Here is a 15,171-nt window from a genome sequence, read left to right as displayed (position 1 = left end):
TTTTTTTTTTTTTTTTTACAGAACTAAACTCTCCTAGCTGATATACTGAGTGTCTTTTGCTATTCCTTGTATATTTATAAGTTCAAGTGAGAAAGCTTTCTGATTCAGATTTTCAGCTCATTGAACAGTTGCAGCATTTTTGTACAACCACATGTTGAGGGTCCCAAGTAAATATTTTATGAGCCAAGACGAGGTCTTTTCCTGGGAGATGTTTCTTCTTCTTCATCTTCCTCTTCATCATCTGGATAATCCACTAAACCAACCAAACTTCCCTCAGTTCTTCAGAAAGCAAAATTAAAGAAACTTCATAAGATATATAAAGATAATACTTCCTACTGGAACTTAAAATAAAATTAATCAGGAAGAGTCAAGAGTAAATAGGGAAATGCTTTAGGGTTGGGCTTCTTAGAGTCCAAGAGGAAATTTAATAAGAGCTAAGAAGAGTGAAGGGGCTTGATAAAATTTGCTTGAAAGAAAATGTATTCATATGGTAACTTTACTGATCTTGGTTTAAATCCTGAGTCACTTGCCTTTATGAGGTGGAAGGTCTTTTTCAATATATGTACCTTTAATCAAAGAGGTGATAACAGCCCAATGCTGTGATGCTTTGGTGCTGGGACTTTATGTATCCAAGGCACACCTTCTATGTGCAGTTGACCCTTGTTTAGAATTCTTTCAGATTGGTGTATGACACAGTGGTCTAGAATAAATATCTATGGATAACTTACTGGCTTTAAAAAGATATTGTAAAATGGACACATCTCAAAATGGAGTTTACTTATATTTACAACAAACCAAACAAAAGAAACAAACATAGAATTACAGGGTCACATTTTAATTCCTGAATTTTACAGGTCAGCATTAATATCACCACATGTATACAAATGGTGTAAAACAAGTACAGTGGTATTTTTAATACAAAATAAACATCTGTTTTATGGAAAAACTATACTTCGTATCTACACAGAACGCCCATCTTCCAAACAATAGCCAAAATTAAAATTAACTACAAAATCTCCAAAACAGGGGAAACTGCTTCAGTTTAAGCTATTCCAGGAAAAATGGACCCGTAACACATTACAAGGGTGATCTGAAGACTAGCTGGAATTACTATTTTTAGTTTTTTGGTTTTTTTCTCCCAATGCATTAAATCGTAGTTTGGGGGATGTTTTTCTCACTTCAGCATCTCAGATCATAGATGAGCAAACTAACATTAAAATATTTACAGTTAACTTGCTGTTCTAAAAATAAAACCTCTTAACTGTTTGCCTCAGTTTATTATTTTAAATTTATTTACGTACATGGAATGTGCTTTTATTCGAAAAAAAAAAAAAGCAGCTTTCGTATTACACCCTTGTTAGTTCTTGGAAAAGCTTCATGTGCTGCATACTCTGACACTGAAGTAACTTCTTGGATCAAAATGGCCTGTAGATATTAAATGCCACTTAATTCAGCACTATTCTTTGTATGTTAGTCTTTATAAATTATACTTTAAAACTTGCCTGCAGCTCTGGAGAGAGACAACTTTATTAACAAAGCAGAAAGTGACTTCAAAGTATCTTCCACAAAAGATTGTACTGGTAGGCAGCTGAAAACATTCTGTTTAATCCACTCCCATTTCTAGAGAAAATCATTTTGGAATACTACCGTACTGATTCTTGGCATCTGTTATCTCTAAAAGTGCTGATTTTAAAGTTATATTAACAAAACTGTCCATTTTGAATCCAGCTTGTTTGTTTTCATCAAAATACACACTGAAAGTTCCTGGTGTACACTCAACATGTGCTGTAATACAGGGTGTATTTCCCTCTACCTACCAGTAAGGCTGAATTTCTGTTATATCTTCAAAGAAATGGTCCCAACAGCTTAACTTCATCTTTTATGATAGTTGAACTTGTTTTCCATAAAAATTTCTTTTAAAAAGAGGCAACTGATTAAAAGAACAACATGGCCAGCACCATTATACAAGTAATGTTATTGGGTTTGCAACTGAAGTTTTATAACTGTTTCTAAATCAGAAACCCTCCTGGAGCAACCCTGCAATAATATTATTTTATCAACTTTGTCCCTCCCCTAAACCGTCCCAAAACCTGAGAGTTTCCTTGCTGAGAAGCTATCTCCCAGGTTCTGGTTACTAACTTTTTTTTTTGACAGTCTGAAAGGCAAACCCCTTAATTACTAGCAAGCGATCAAGTTCCTGGGAAGCCTGTTTTTTTTTTTTTTTTTTTTTTTTACAGAACTAAACTCTCCTAGCTGATATACTGAGTGTCTTTTGCTATTCCTTGTATATTTATAAGTTCAAGTGAGAAAGCTTTCTGATTCAGATTTTCAGCTCATTGAACAGTTGCAGCATTTTTGTACAACCACATGTTGAGGGTCCCAAGTAAATATTTTATGAGCCAAGACGAGGTCTTTTCCTGGGAGATGTTTCTTCTTCTTCATCTTCCTCTTCATCATCTGGATAATCCACTAAACCAACCAAACTTCCCTTGGTGGCTGTTACTGATGTAGCCAAGTTTGTAGTTTTGGAAGAGGAGCCATTAGAACTTGCTGGTGGTGTCTGAGCCACTACAGATTTACTGTTTGTACTGTTTGTTCCATTAGCAGCACTGGTGGAGTGGGAGAAAGTAAATTTGAAGCCACCAGAAGATGTCCTTTTGGGAAGGTTTTCCTTGTCTTCACTTTCCTTTGCCTTTTTAGTCTCCATGAATTTTTCATAACTATCTGGAAAATCATCTTCTGCCTTAGATTTTTCCACTGGTGCCACAACTGTTTTCCCTTCCTCTTCTTCATCTTCATTAAACCACATTTCTTCATCCTCTTCCAATGCCTTTGCATCTCTGCGAAATCTGTTACTACGCAATATAGATGGTACACTGTTCAGTTTCTGATTTTGTCTGTCTTTTTCTTGCTCATATTTAGTCTTCAATCCTTTGAATGTCTAAACATATTCAATCGATTCAAGTGCTTTATAAAAGTTTTCAACTATATGTGTAGTAAGAGACTTGATATCCCCACCCTCCCCACCCTTTGCCCCCCAGAGCTCGCTCGCTCTCTCGCCGCCGCCGCCGCGGTAACTACCACAGATCCGCCATCTTGTAACCCGATTCTCTCTGCCTTTCTCTTCCAAGTCTCTGTTTTAATGCTGTTTTCAGTTGTTTTTGTGGGTTATTTTTCTTGATACTATATAAAGATTTCTCTCTTTTTTTGTGTATGTATTTGTGTCTGAACCTTCAGTTATTACTTTTTGATTTTAGAGAAAAGTGAAAAAAATATAACTACTCAGTTTGAGACCTATTCTTATTTTGACGTGCTCAGGACCTAAAACAAAGATTTCTGGAAAAGTGCTTAAATATCATTATTTGAAATTTTTAAAGTGAATTTGCTAAGAATGCAATGAGGAATTTGGCAAAGACTCTTAGTCAATTACTTTGGAATACTGTTTCTAAGATTTCACAAAATAAAATGCCAACATCATGAATTTTTAAAAAATTCCAACTGAAGAGCATGTTTCTGTCTGTGTAATGCTAGATTTGGAATCTTACTTCATTTAAGAAAATTTTGCATCTTCTCCAAAGTTCCTATTGTTACAATTAAATATAAGAATTATCCCTGAAAACTTTCTTGCATACTTTACACAAAAATCAAAAGAAAGAAAGAAATTTATGACACTGTTTCAATTTACAGTAAATTTAATTTTGCAACTATCTAAACTACCTTCTAATCTTGTGGGTTTTTTTCTCATGTGTGAAGCTATTAGTGGGACCATGTCCCACTGTTAATTGTGCCCTTTCTTCACCACTAAATGTAGCTGAGTGGACATTGGCATCATAATCAAGCCTGGAAGAAAAATATTACTTCACTTCTTTGTTAGTAACTTGCTTGGTGAGCTATGAAGACTTGTTGAATTTTTACCATGTCCCTTAGACACACAAAAGAGAGAATACTATTATGCATGCACAGTGCTGACATTTGCTTTCAATATACCCTATGATTTTTAAGAAGAAAAAGTATAGCACACTAGAAAATGAGAAAATCAAAGATCTAAATTATTAGAAATATATAAAACATAATTTTTGGAATATATAAAAAAGGAAATTATGGAATGTATGTGTCTTGGTTTTACTTCACTGAAACAAAAGATGAGATAGAATAGGCTAACAGAACTGGCTTCCTTTATTCCCACTGGACTTTTTAAATGTATGCTGCCTTGTTACATTTCTCGATTGTATAGTAATTAAAAAATAAGTTTTCCATACAAATTAAAAGAAAATGATTTAGAAAGAATTTAGCTAATCTGACTAATCTAAATGATTAGTTAGAATTTAACGAATACATTTATGATTTTGGATTGTCCTATAGATTAGATTTCAGCACCTTCTGCACTATCATCTCAGTGGGTGACTTGAAAAGGTGACTTCAGAAGAATCTTCTTACAATGATTAGCCATCTATGCTTTCATTTTTGAGCATTTATGACCTTGTTAGTCACCGCATATATGGATATAAATAATGGATATTTGAAGATGGTGATCTGTAATCTGGATCTTGAATCATCAGTAAGACTTTACCAAGTGGAGAACACATTGCAAATAGAGAGCATCACTTGTATAAAGTTAGAGAAAGTGAAAAGAAAAACAGCCTATTGAGAAACAGCAATGGGGTTGTATTGGCTTATAGTCCAAAATGTAATTTAGTAAAGATGAATTAGAAAAGGTAAAATCTCCCTTATCTTACCAAAGTTTCAAAAAATATACATGGTTGATTCTTTATGTGACCATTCTCTTTCACATGAGAAATACATTTAAAAACTATTTACTTGTTTTTTTGTGGTGCAAATGTTTAAATATTGCTTTGCTTTGGAAAATAAATTTTCATTTTCTAATATTTATCTTTTACTGTTTTTAAAAAATGGCATTGGAAAATTCAGAGAAGAACTGGAAACTTTAGAATGCTAAAATGATGATCATTGCAAATTAACTCAGTAAAGGAACTCATAAATCTCTTTTTGGGGTTGTTGCCATTGCATGAGTGGTCTATTTTTGTGTTTTTATTAATACTGTTGACTAGCTACAACAGGTGACATTTTTATCCCCTTAGGCTGTCCATTAGCCAAATGAAGGACCATCTGGAAAAGGATTCTGTTCTTTGAAAAATGTGACAGGGCTGATGGCTTTTTAACTGCTAGTCATCTATGATTGCTGGTAAACACTGGAAATTAGTGTTGATCCCTCAGAATTAAGAAGTTAGTCAAGTACTTAAAAGCCGGGGCAACACCTTTTAACCAGATGTGCACATCAATTCAGATTTTTTAAAAATACCTGCTTTAGTTTTACTATTTTAAAAATCATATATCAATAGTTGTGTGAAAAAAATAATAGTTACTCTTGGTGATTGCAATTTGATGGAAAATATACAGAATACTGTGGCGGTAAAATACAAGAGATACACCTTGAAAAATAAAACTTGGATAACTGATACTGAGAGAGTAAAAAGGTATATTCATTATGATATAGTTTGTTGGCAATTTCCCCAAAGTGCTATTTTACAATATTGGTGCTCAGATGAACAGGAGATGGATTTGATGTCTGGCTCCCAAAAACAGTTCATTGAGAATCTTTTCATAATCACAACTTAAAGGGTCTCTAACAGCACTATGTTAGAGGGATCTTGGTGGCCATTCTGAATAGTGCCTTCATTTGCAAAAGAAGATTCTGTATCCCAGAGGAGCTAGGTAACTTGTGTAAGTTTACAGTTATTTAATGGCCAAAATGGCAATTTCTCCTAAAGGAGAATCCAAGGGAGCAGATATTTCTATCATAATGGTTCCCCCATTTGTTCCTAAATCGGAGGTTATAGGAATCAGTGTGCCTTTTGTTGTTGTTGTTGTTTGGAGTTACTCAATAGGATCATGAACTCATATCAGTTCAACAATTCTATGTTGCTTAAAAAGATCAAGTAATAAATTGTGGGCATAAATGTATCTTTTTTCTTATAATCTTAAATTATAAACACATTCACTTAAACATATTATTTTATACTTGCTTTTTTAAAAAAAATTTTATTGGGGTATAATTACTTTATAGTGGTGTGTTAGTTTCTGCTTTATAACAAAGTGAATCAGCTATACATATACATATATCCCCATATCCCCTCCTTCTTGTGCCCCCCTCCCACCCTCCCTATCCCACCCCTCTAGGTGGTCACAAAGCACGGAGCTGATCTCCCTGTGCTATTTGGCTGCTTCCCACTAGCTATCTATTTTACATTTGGTAGTGTATATATGTCTATGCAACTCTCTCACTTCATCCCAGCTTACCTTTCCCCCTTCCCATGTCCTCAAGTCCATTCTCTACACCTGCATCTTTATTCCTGCCCCTAGGTTTGCAGAACCTTTTTTTTTTTTTAGATTCCATATATATGTGTTAGCATACAGTATTTGTTTTTCTCTTTCTGACTTGTATGACAGGTATGACATACCTGTATGACAGACCCTGTATGACACCCTGTATGACAGACTCTAGGTCCATCCACCTCACTACAGATAACTCAGTTTCGTTCCTTTTTATGGCTGAGTAATATTCCATTGTATATATGTGCCACATCTTCTTTATCCATTCATCTGTCGATGGACCCTTAGGTTGCTTCCATGTCCTGGCCGTTGTAAACGGAGCTGCAATGAACATTGTGGTACATGACTCTTTTTGATATACTTGCTTTTTATCATAATGCATTTTCATAATTAATGAGTAGAGTTGATATCATGATAGAATACAAGAATTGTTTCTCCTTGGAAAGAACATTTATACTTCAAATCTAAGAACTTCCTAATGCACCTTTTGTTGAAAAATTTGGCCTACAATGTCATTGTGCAAATAAATTGGCACATATTTATTGTGTATTACAATCACACGTACATTATTCCTATTCTTATTTAGAAAGAAAGAAAGAAAGAAAGCAATGAAATGAATTGAAATGAAAAAGGAAAGCAGGTAAACTTCTCTTCAGAATGCAGTGATGATAAGGTTGGGGAGCAAAAGCAGCCACGCAGGACCAGCGTTAGGGGCATTTGAAAATTTACAGCACATTTTCAAGCCCAGCACCTCCACTGCAGCTCAAACTGGTCTACTCTGAAGAGCAGATTAGAAATCACCCTTCTGTCTAAATCTTTTCAAAGGCTTCCCTTGCAGGGATAAGGACAAAATTCCTTACAATATCCTCGAGAGCTCTGTGTGGTCTTCCCTTTTTTAAACCTCATTTTCTACCATGTTCTCCATTCTTTATATAAGGTTAGCTCTTCCTTCAGGGACCCTGACGGTATCCTTACATACAAAGTCCCTCTGTCTGAAATGTTCTTCCCTCCTTTATTTATCTAGTTCACTCAGTCAAACCGCAGTACAGTATCTTTGTCCTCATAGAAGTCTCTTCTGACTTCCCTAACTACATCAAACTGTCCTTTACATAAGCTCTCATAAAATCATGTAGTTCTTCTTTGTAGTACTTATTACAGTCACAATTTTACATTTATGTATACAATGATTTGGCTATTTTTTGCTCTCTGGACTAGAACATAAGCTCCCTAAGTACAGGGACCATGCTGATTTCTGTCCATCAGTTTGAGCGCAGAGTTAGTTGATTAGATGACCCACCTTCATGTAGCTATGACTATATTCTTATTTTATAAATTAGAAAACTGGACTTAGAATGTGTACAATGCATGAGGTCACAAAGTGGTTGTGCATTAACCTTAAGCTTTATTTTTAAATCTATTCATGCTTTTCTTTTAGAAATACCCAATCACTTAACTTACCCTCTTATTTCAAATGAGATTGTCATTATGTTGAGTTGATTTTTACATTTCCTGTGCTCCTTTCTCACAAGTGTAAAAAATAATTAGAAAACTTATCATTTCACATTTTTAAAATTAAAACATTTTACTCTTACTGCCAGAAAATAATGGTAAAGATTATTTTGATCATCTTTTTCCCCACAGTCTCTGTTTGCATGAGCATTGCAAAATATTCAAGCAGTACAGAAGTTACTGCCTAGCATTTGGATATAGGTTTTTGAATAATTTATTTAAAATTTAACTTTAAACACTCACTTCAGTGATTGTCAGTTTAAAAAGTAATTACCTGTAATTTTGCCATGTTTCTACAGCATGAAAAACGTTTTTCCTACCATCCTAACTTTTGTTTTATGTCTACCTCTGGATGGATAGACTAGACAAGACTAAACACATTATACCAGTGTTCTCTGAAAGCAGTCCTATTGATGTTGAAGCTTTCTAAGGAGTTCAAAAAAATGAAAGTAATGGGCTTTGTCATGCCACCAGAAACAAAGTGGTTTTAGTTCTTAAAGAACTGCTTAGAACAACATGGCAAGCAGTACAATCAAATTATTTTGTCTGCTTGTCTAACATGAAGGCAACATTATCAACTGACATCCTGCAGCTCTGAGATAAGACTCTGCAGAAAGGCCTAGGAAAACTGTGTTTATCTTACAGGAGACAATGATTAGGTAATTTGGACATTTCATATTTAATAAAAACTATTTAAATCAGAAACCATCAGACCTGCACTGATGGGACTTACATTTGTATTGTACCCTCTGTCTGTCTCCAAAAAGTGATTGAATCCTTTTCATTTTTAAGAAGTACTCTTTAAAATGAAGGAAGCGTGTTAAATGCTTGGAATTACTTTTAAATTAAACCATACAGCTGACATGAATAAAAGGGGACCTCCTAAAGTGCTCTGTAATGATAGGGAGAGCAACCAGCTAGCACAACACTTGACTCATTTTTCCACTGTAGGTTTGATCTGTGCTGCAGTGAAAATATTGAAAATGATTTCTGGTCCTCACTGATATCACAAATCATAACTTGCATAAAGCTATAGGAGTAATCAAAGATCCATTTGCATGGTGATTCATACGTGCATGTGCCCATACAGGAAATGTTCACTGTTTTATAATCAGGCCCACAAACATTCTTCATTCATCTCCCATTTTATTAACGCTGTGGAAAGGAGGAAAAGATGAGATCAAATGTAAAAAAAAAAAAAAAAATGAGGTTAGAAAGCAAGGCAGGCTCAATTTTTAAAGCCAAAAATTTACTTGCTATATAGATTCCATTTTCAAGTGATCTGTATTTCATAAAGTAATCATAGAAATTGCTTTTCTCACAGCAAAAGGCTTTTTGAATCTTCAAATCAAAATGTAAAATGCAAAACTTTGAACTCTTATGCTGAATAAATCATAATAATTAAGATCTCATTCTTCAAGAAATCACATTATACAGGTTAATAGAAGCCAAGGAAAACTGTTTTAACTTTCTAATATGAGAGATTCACTTCATCTCTGATTTAGTTATACATTGAGAGGTGGGTGTGTGTGTGTGTTTGTGTGTGTGTGTGTGTGTGTGTGTGTGTGTGTACATATCTGAACTCCAAAACAGATGAGGATAATGTAGTTTCTCCAGGGGGGAGAGACATTTGCCAATATTATGTGAGTTTTATGCAAAAGATACCTGTGATTTTATTAAGGATTTTAGCTTCATTTTAGGAGTGTTCTATAAGAATGTTTTAGTGTAACATTGTAATTGAATGTATGAGAGAAATTACTGATGGTCCTGAGGCAGAAAAAAAAAACACCCACACGTAAAATTCAGCTTCAGCTTTTGACATAATTATGCATAGGTCCAGGTTTTGTCTGTTTTGGATGTGTAATCTTACTTAAATTACATTTCTATTATTTTTTCCATCATTGTTTCTTCCCTGTTTTAGTGAGAATATCCAAATAGGAGGGCCAAGAAGAAATACAAAGACATTGAAAACTAGAATCCTATTTATTGTAAAATATTAATAAACAAACCTCAACTAAATAGAGGAGCTCCCACGTCCTGCAACTATAACAAAATTCATGAGGAAGAAGAAAGACTTTTCTTTCCTGGAAAGGACTCAGCCATTGAAAAGCCATGGACTCCATTTTTACTATAGTTTTCCCAACTTCCTTTTCCTCCCTATAAAGGCATTCTCCTACCCTTGCCATATGAGGCCTTGCACGTGGCTCGCCATGGTTGCAGACCCCGAACTGCAATTCTCTGCTGATCCCAAATAAACCCATCTTTGCTGGAGAAATATCTGGCAGTTTATTTGTTTCAAATCAACATTATAATGAAAAAAGCTGCACAAAATAAGCAATTTACACCATATTGATAGAGAGATAGCTGGATAGATAGATGAGAGATAGACGGATGGATGGATGCATGCATGCATAGATGATAGATAGGACAGATAGATGTCAGCTAGGAAAGCAGAAAAGAGAAAGGAGAGTGAAGGAGAAGAGGGAGTTGTGAATTACTAGTACTTTCTCCTTTAAGATTTTTAACTCTTGAAAATATGTGCTTAATGGTCAAACATTTTGATAGCTTTTTATCATTTTCATTGCAGTTTTCACCTGCTTTTGAGAAAATGACAAATGCAGTGTTAGATTCCTTTGGCCCATATGTGTTGCAGCTTTTGGGTTTCCTCTAAATGTAAGTAGCAGTATTTATAGTACACTATTACAAAACACTACTTAACAATAAAAAACAGGTATCAAAATGGTGAATTTGAACAAGGGCCTGAAGAACAAAGGTGCTATGATAAAAGGATTGGTGGTAAATATGGGATGATTTAATCAGATGATTAAGCACCTCCAAATGTTTATCGTAATTACAAAATAGAACAAAAATGGTTTAAACCTTGCCAATTGTTAATATAATAAAAAAAAGAGTAGGTTATGGATGGAGGAGAACTAGGAATAAGTGCCATTATTCTCATCTTTCACTTTAGGGAATCATAAATGTTGTCCATGCTGAGAACTGTTGTTAAACATTACTTAATTCTTTTAATATTTTTTATATTTCTAACCTGAGAATGATACTTTAAGTATCTCATATCTTATATGAGGGAAAAAACAATACATCTGCTCCATAACAATTCCTTCAATTTCTTCTCAAATTTTATAACTTCTCTTTGATTCAAGTACAATAACATTAAATATGTAGCATCATCCTGTTTTACTAAAATTATTCTTCCTTAGCTATCTCTCCTTTAGCTATGTATATTCTGAGAGAGATTCTGCAAATGATATTCTCCTAACCTTGACAGTGGTTCTCTGTGATTGGATACTGTGGGACATTTTCTTTCTTCTTGTATTTTTTTTATTTTGCTTTTTGTATTGCTTTAATATTTAATGCAAAAACAATTTTCAAGAGTCATTTTTAATTTAAAATATATCAATTACTTTGAAAACCTAAAATGACTGATATTTATGTATATAATGGAAGTTTTAAATGTCTTTAAACTCTATCAAGATTAAGGGCTTCAAGAAAACCTTCCAGAAGTCTCATAGCTCACTTTCATACTTTTATTGTTAGAAAAGTAAATTGGTGCCACCTTTTCAGAAAACAATTTGGCAACATTTGTCACAGCATAAAATTATAATACTTTGTCCCAGTGATCCCAGGGCAAACCCTAAGAATACATCTGGAGATCAATTTTTATATCAAACTGTACTAATGGCCACCTATGTGACAGAAACAAAACGAAACAAAACAAAAAAACCAAATGCTCATATATGAAGAAGTGGTTACAAAAATTGTACTACATCCATATAGAAAATAATATAATTTTGTTTCTCAAAAAGTAGACAGGTCTGTATGCACATATGTGGAATGTGCCCCAAGAGATACGTAAGTGGGAAAAATCAAGGTACAGGACAATGTGGAGAGTTTGATACATCTTTCGTAAATAAAACGTGCATTTGTATACAGAAAGACACGCGAAGAGACATACAAAAATGTCTTTTAATAATTATTTTCCACCTTGAGGGGATCACAATAAAATTTAACAGTTAACTTGAAGGTCTAGGAAAAGCAACAGGTGGAAGTTTTCCTTTATAATTTTAATACTTTCTTTCCTTTGAAAAATGTAATATATGTACAGAAAAGTACGTAAAAGTTAAAATAAATACTATAAAATGAATAACAATGTCTTCATCACACAGATTTTTTAAAAAATTAAGATACTAGCAACTCAGAAGTTCCCATCTCACCTTTCTTAATTCAACCCTCTACTTCCCTCCTTAGATGTAAATGCTAGCCTGGGTCATATGATAGTTCTATTTTTAGTTTTTTGAAGAAGCTCCATACGGTTCTCCATAGTGGCTGTATCAATTTACAATCCCACCAACAGTGCAAGAGGGTTCCCTTTTCTCCACATCCTCTCCAGCATTTATTGTTTGTAGATTTTTTGATGATGGCCATTCTGATCAGTGTGAGGTGATACCTCATTGTAGTTTTGATTTGTATTTCTCTAATAATTAGTTATGTTGAGCATCTTTTCATGTTTGTTGGCCATCTGTATGTCTTCTTTGGAGAAATGTCCATTTAGGTCTTTCACCCATTTTTGGATTGGGTTGTTTGTTTTTTTGATATTGAGCTGCACGAGTTGTTTGTATATTTTGGAGACTAACCCTTTGCCCGTTGCTTCATTTGTAAATATTTTCTCCCATTCTGAGGGTTGTCTTTTCGTCTCATTTATGGTTTTCTTTGCTTTGCAAAAGCTTTTAAGTTTAATTAGGTCCCATTGTTTATTTTTGTTTTTATTCTCATTACCATATGACCCAGCAATCCCACTATTGGGCATATACCCAGAGAAAACCATAACTCAAAAAGACACATGAACCCCAATGTTCGCTGCAGCACTATATATGGAAGCAACCTAAATGTCCATCAACAGAGGAATGGATAAAGAAGATGTGGTACACATATACAATGGAATATTACTCAGCCATTACAAGGAACAAAATTGGGTCATTTGTAGAGATGTGGATGGACCTAGAGACTGTCATACAGAGTGAAGTTAAGTCAGAAAGAGAAAAACAAATATCACATATTAATGCATATATGTGGAATCTAGAAAAATGCTATAGATGATCTTATTTGCAAAGCAGAAATAGAGACACAGACGTAGAGAACGAACATATGAATACCAAGGGGGAAAAGGGGGGTGGGATGAATTGGGAGATTAGGATTGACATATATACATTACTGATACTATGTATAAAAGAGATAACTAATGAGAACCTGCTGTATAGCACAGGGAACTCTACTCAGTGCTCTATGGTGACCTAAATGGGAAGGAAATCCAAAAAGGGATATATGTATACGTATAGCTGACTCACTTTGCTGTACAGTGGAAACTAACACAACATTGTAAAGCACCTATACTCCAACAAAAATTTTAAAAAAACAAGCTGTAAATAAAAAGTTGATAGGGGCTTCCCTGGTGGCGCAGTGGTTGAGAGTCCGCCTGCCGATGCAGGAGACACGGGTTCGTGCCCCGGTCCGGGAGGATCCCACATGCCGCGGAGCAGCTGGGCCCATGAGCCATGGCTGCTGAGCCTGTGCGTCCGGAGCCTGTGCTCCGCAATGGGAGAGGCCACAACAGTGAGAGGCCCGTGTACCGCAAAAAAAAAAAAAAAAAAAAAAAGTTGACATTTGAGCAGTCTTTGAAAGAGGTATATTATCAACTGCTGTGTAACAAACTACCCCACAACTCAATGGCTTAAAACAAGTAAACATTTGTTTGCTCATGAAAAAAAAAAGAACTGCTAGCCTGACATCAACTCCTTTACTTTTCTTTATAATTTTAGCAACTCTGAAATGTATTATTTTGTCTTGCTTCTTTTACTCAAAATTGTGTTTATAAGATTAAGGCACACTGCATAAAGTTCATTCATTGTAATTTCTATGCATATTGTACAAATATTGCACAATTTATTTATTCATTCTACTGTTGAGGGACATTTTTGTCAAGTTTTGGGGTATTAAGAATAAGGCCACCTTAAATATCCTTGTATGAACACACCCATGTATTTCTCTAGTCTATGTATTTCTCTTATATCTATAGGGATATAAATTATTGAGATATGCATTTATTTAACTTTACCAGATAACTCCTACATTTTCCAAAGCTGTAGTAATTTACACTATCACCAGCAATATATGAGAGTTCCCACTGATCAACATCCTCACCAATACTTGGTATTATCTGACTTCCCTCTTCCTCTCCTTCATCCTCTCCCTTTGCCTCTTTCTCTTTTCTCCCTTTCTTCCTCTCTCCCATCAAACAAGTAAACAAATCAAAACAAAAAATAGAGAAAAAAAAAAAGCAAAAAACTGTAGTGCCTCCTAAATCAAATATCAGGGGTCCCTATATGTGTGGATCTGTTTCTGAACTCTCTATCATTTTTCCATTGTACTATTTACTCTTGCACCAATTATTCTAATTATTAAACATTATAATAAGCTTTGTTATTTAATAACATCTTGTGTCTGCATTTCCATAAAATTTTAAAACCAGCTTCTCAGGATGCTTTTATATTTCTTCAATATTGTTCTATAATGTCATTTTACTTTAAATTTTGTTTTGTTTTAATTATAATCAAGAATTATCTGGGCCTATAAGCCATTTGGTTTTTTCCTCATACTTCTTCATATTAAAATATTCTTAAAGTCTTATAGTGATATATGAAAAAACTTTTGAATTGCAAACAATTAGAAAATTATACTTAATTTTTATGGTAAAATACACCTAATTTCTAACTAAATCCATCACTTAGCAAAAAACCAAAAATCACTCTCTAAACTAAAAATTAAATGTACATTTTATATACCTATTTTTCCTTTTCTTTCTTTGAACATGTCACATAACCCACAAATACTACAGTGACTTAGATTCTTCATTCTTTCTGTTGATCCACAACTCTTCTCCATAGAATCACTAATTTCTCTACTTTTTCCTTTAACAAGGTCTCATAAGCATCACTGTTTTATTTATAGTTATTCTTTCTATTTTCCTTAACTTTGAATGAGATTCAAAACTTTCTTTGAGAGCCTTTTTCTGTAGTAATTCATATTCGTTCTCAGCTAAACCACTATTAGATTTAAACATGCTCCCAATATTTCACTTTCTCTGACCATGCCATACAGCAGCATCATAATCCGTGGTACTTTATGATCATCTAACCACGTGAACTGATAAAGCTCATCATTCCTAAAAATAATAGTACCTAAAAATATTTTCTTTCTGAGATGCACTTATTGAACACCTACCATTTATATATT

General features: G+C 34.1%; 1 pseudogene; it reads right to left on the bottom strand.

The window, feature by feature from the left end:
• Positions 1-322: 322 nt before the first annotated feature.
• LOC129392367 (serine/threonine-protein phosphatase 4 regulatory subunit 3B-like) lies at positions 323-10,072 on the bottom strand (annotated as a pseudogene).
• Between the last annotated feature and the right edge of the window lie 5,099 nt (positions 10,073-15,171).

This window comes from Physeter macrocephalus, chromosome 8 (genome assembly GCF_002837175.3).
Source record: "Physeter macrocephalus isolate SW-GA chromosome 8, ASM283717v5, whole genome shotgun sequence".
NCBI lineage: Eukaryota > Metazoa > Chordata > Mammalia > Artiodactyla > Physeteridae > Physeter > Physeter macrocephalus.
The sequence above is the reverse complement of the archived record's forward strand: the minus strand, read 5'-3'. Positions and strand labels throughout refer to the sequence as shown.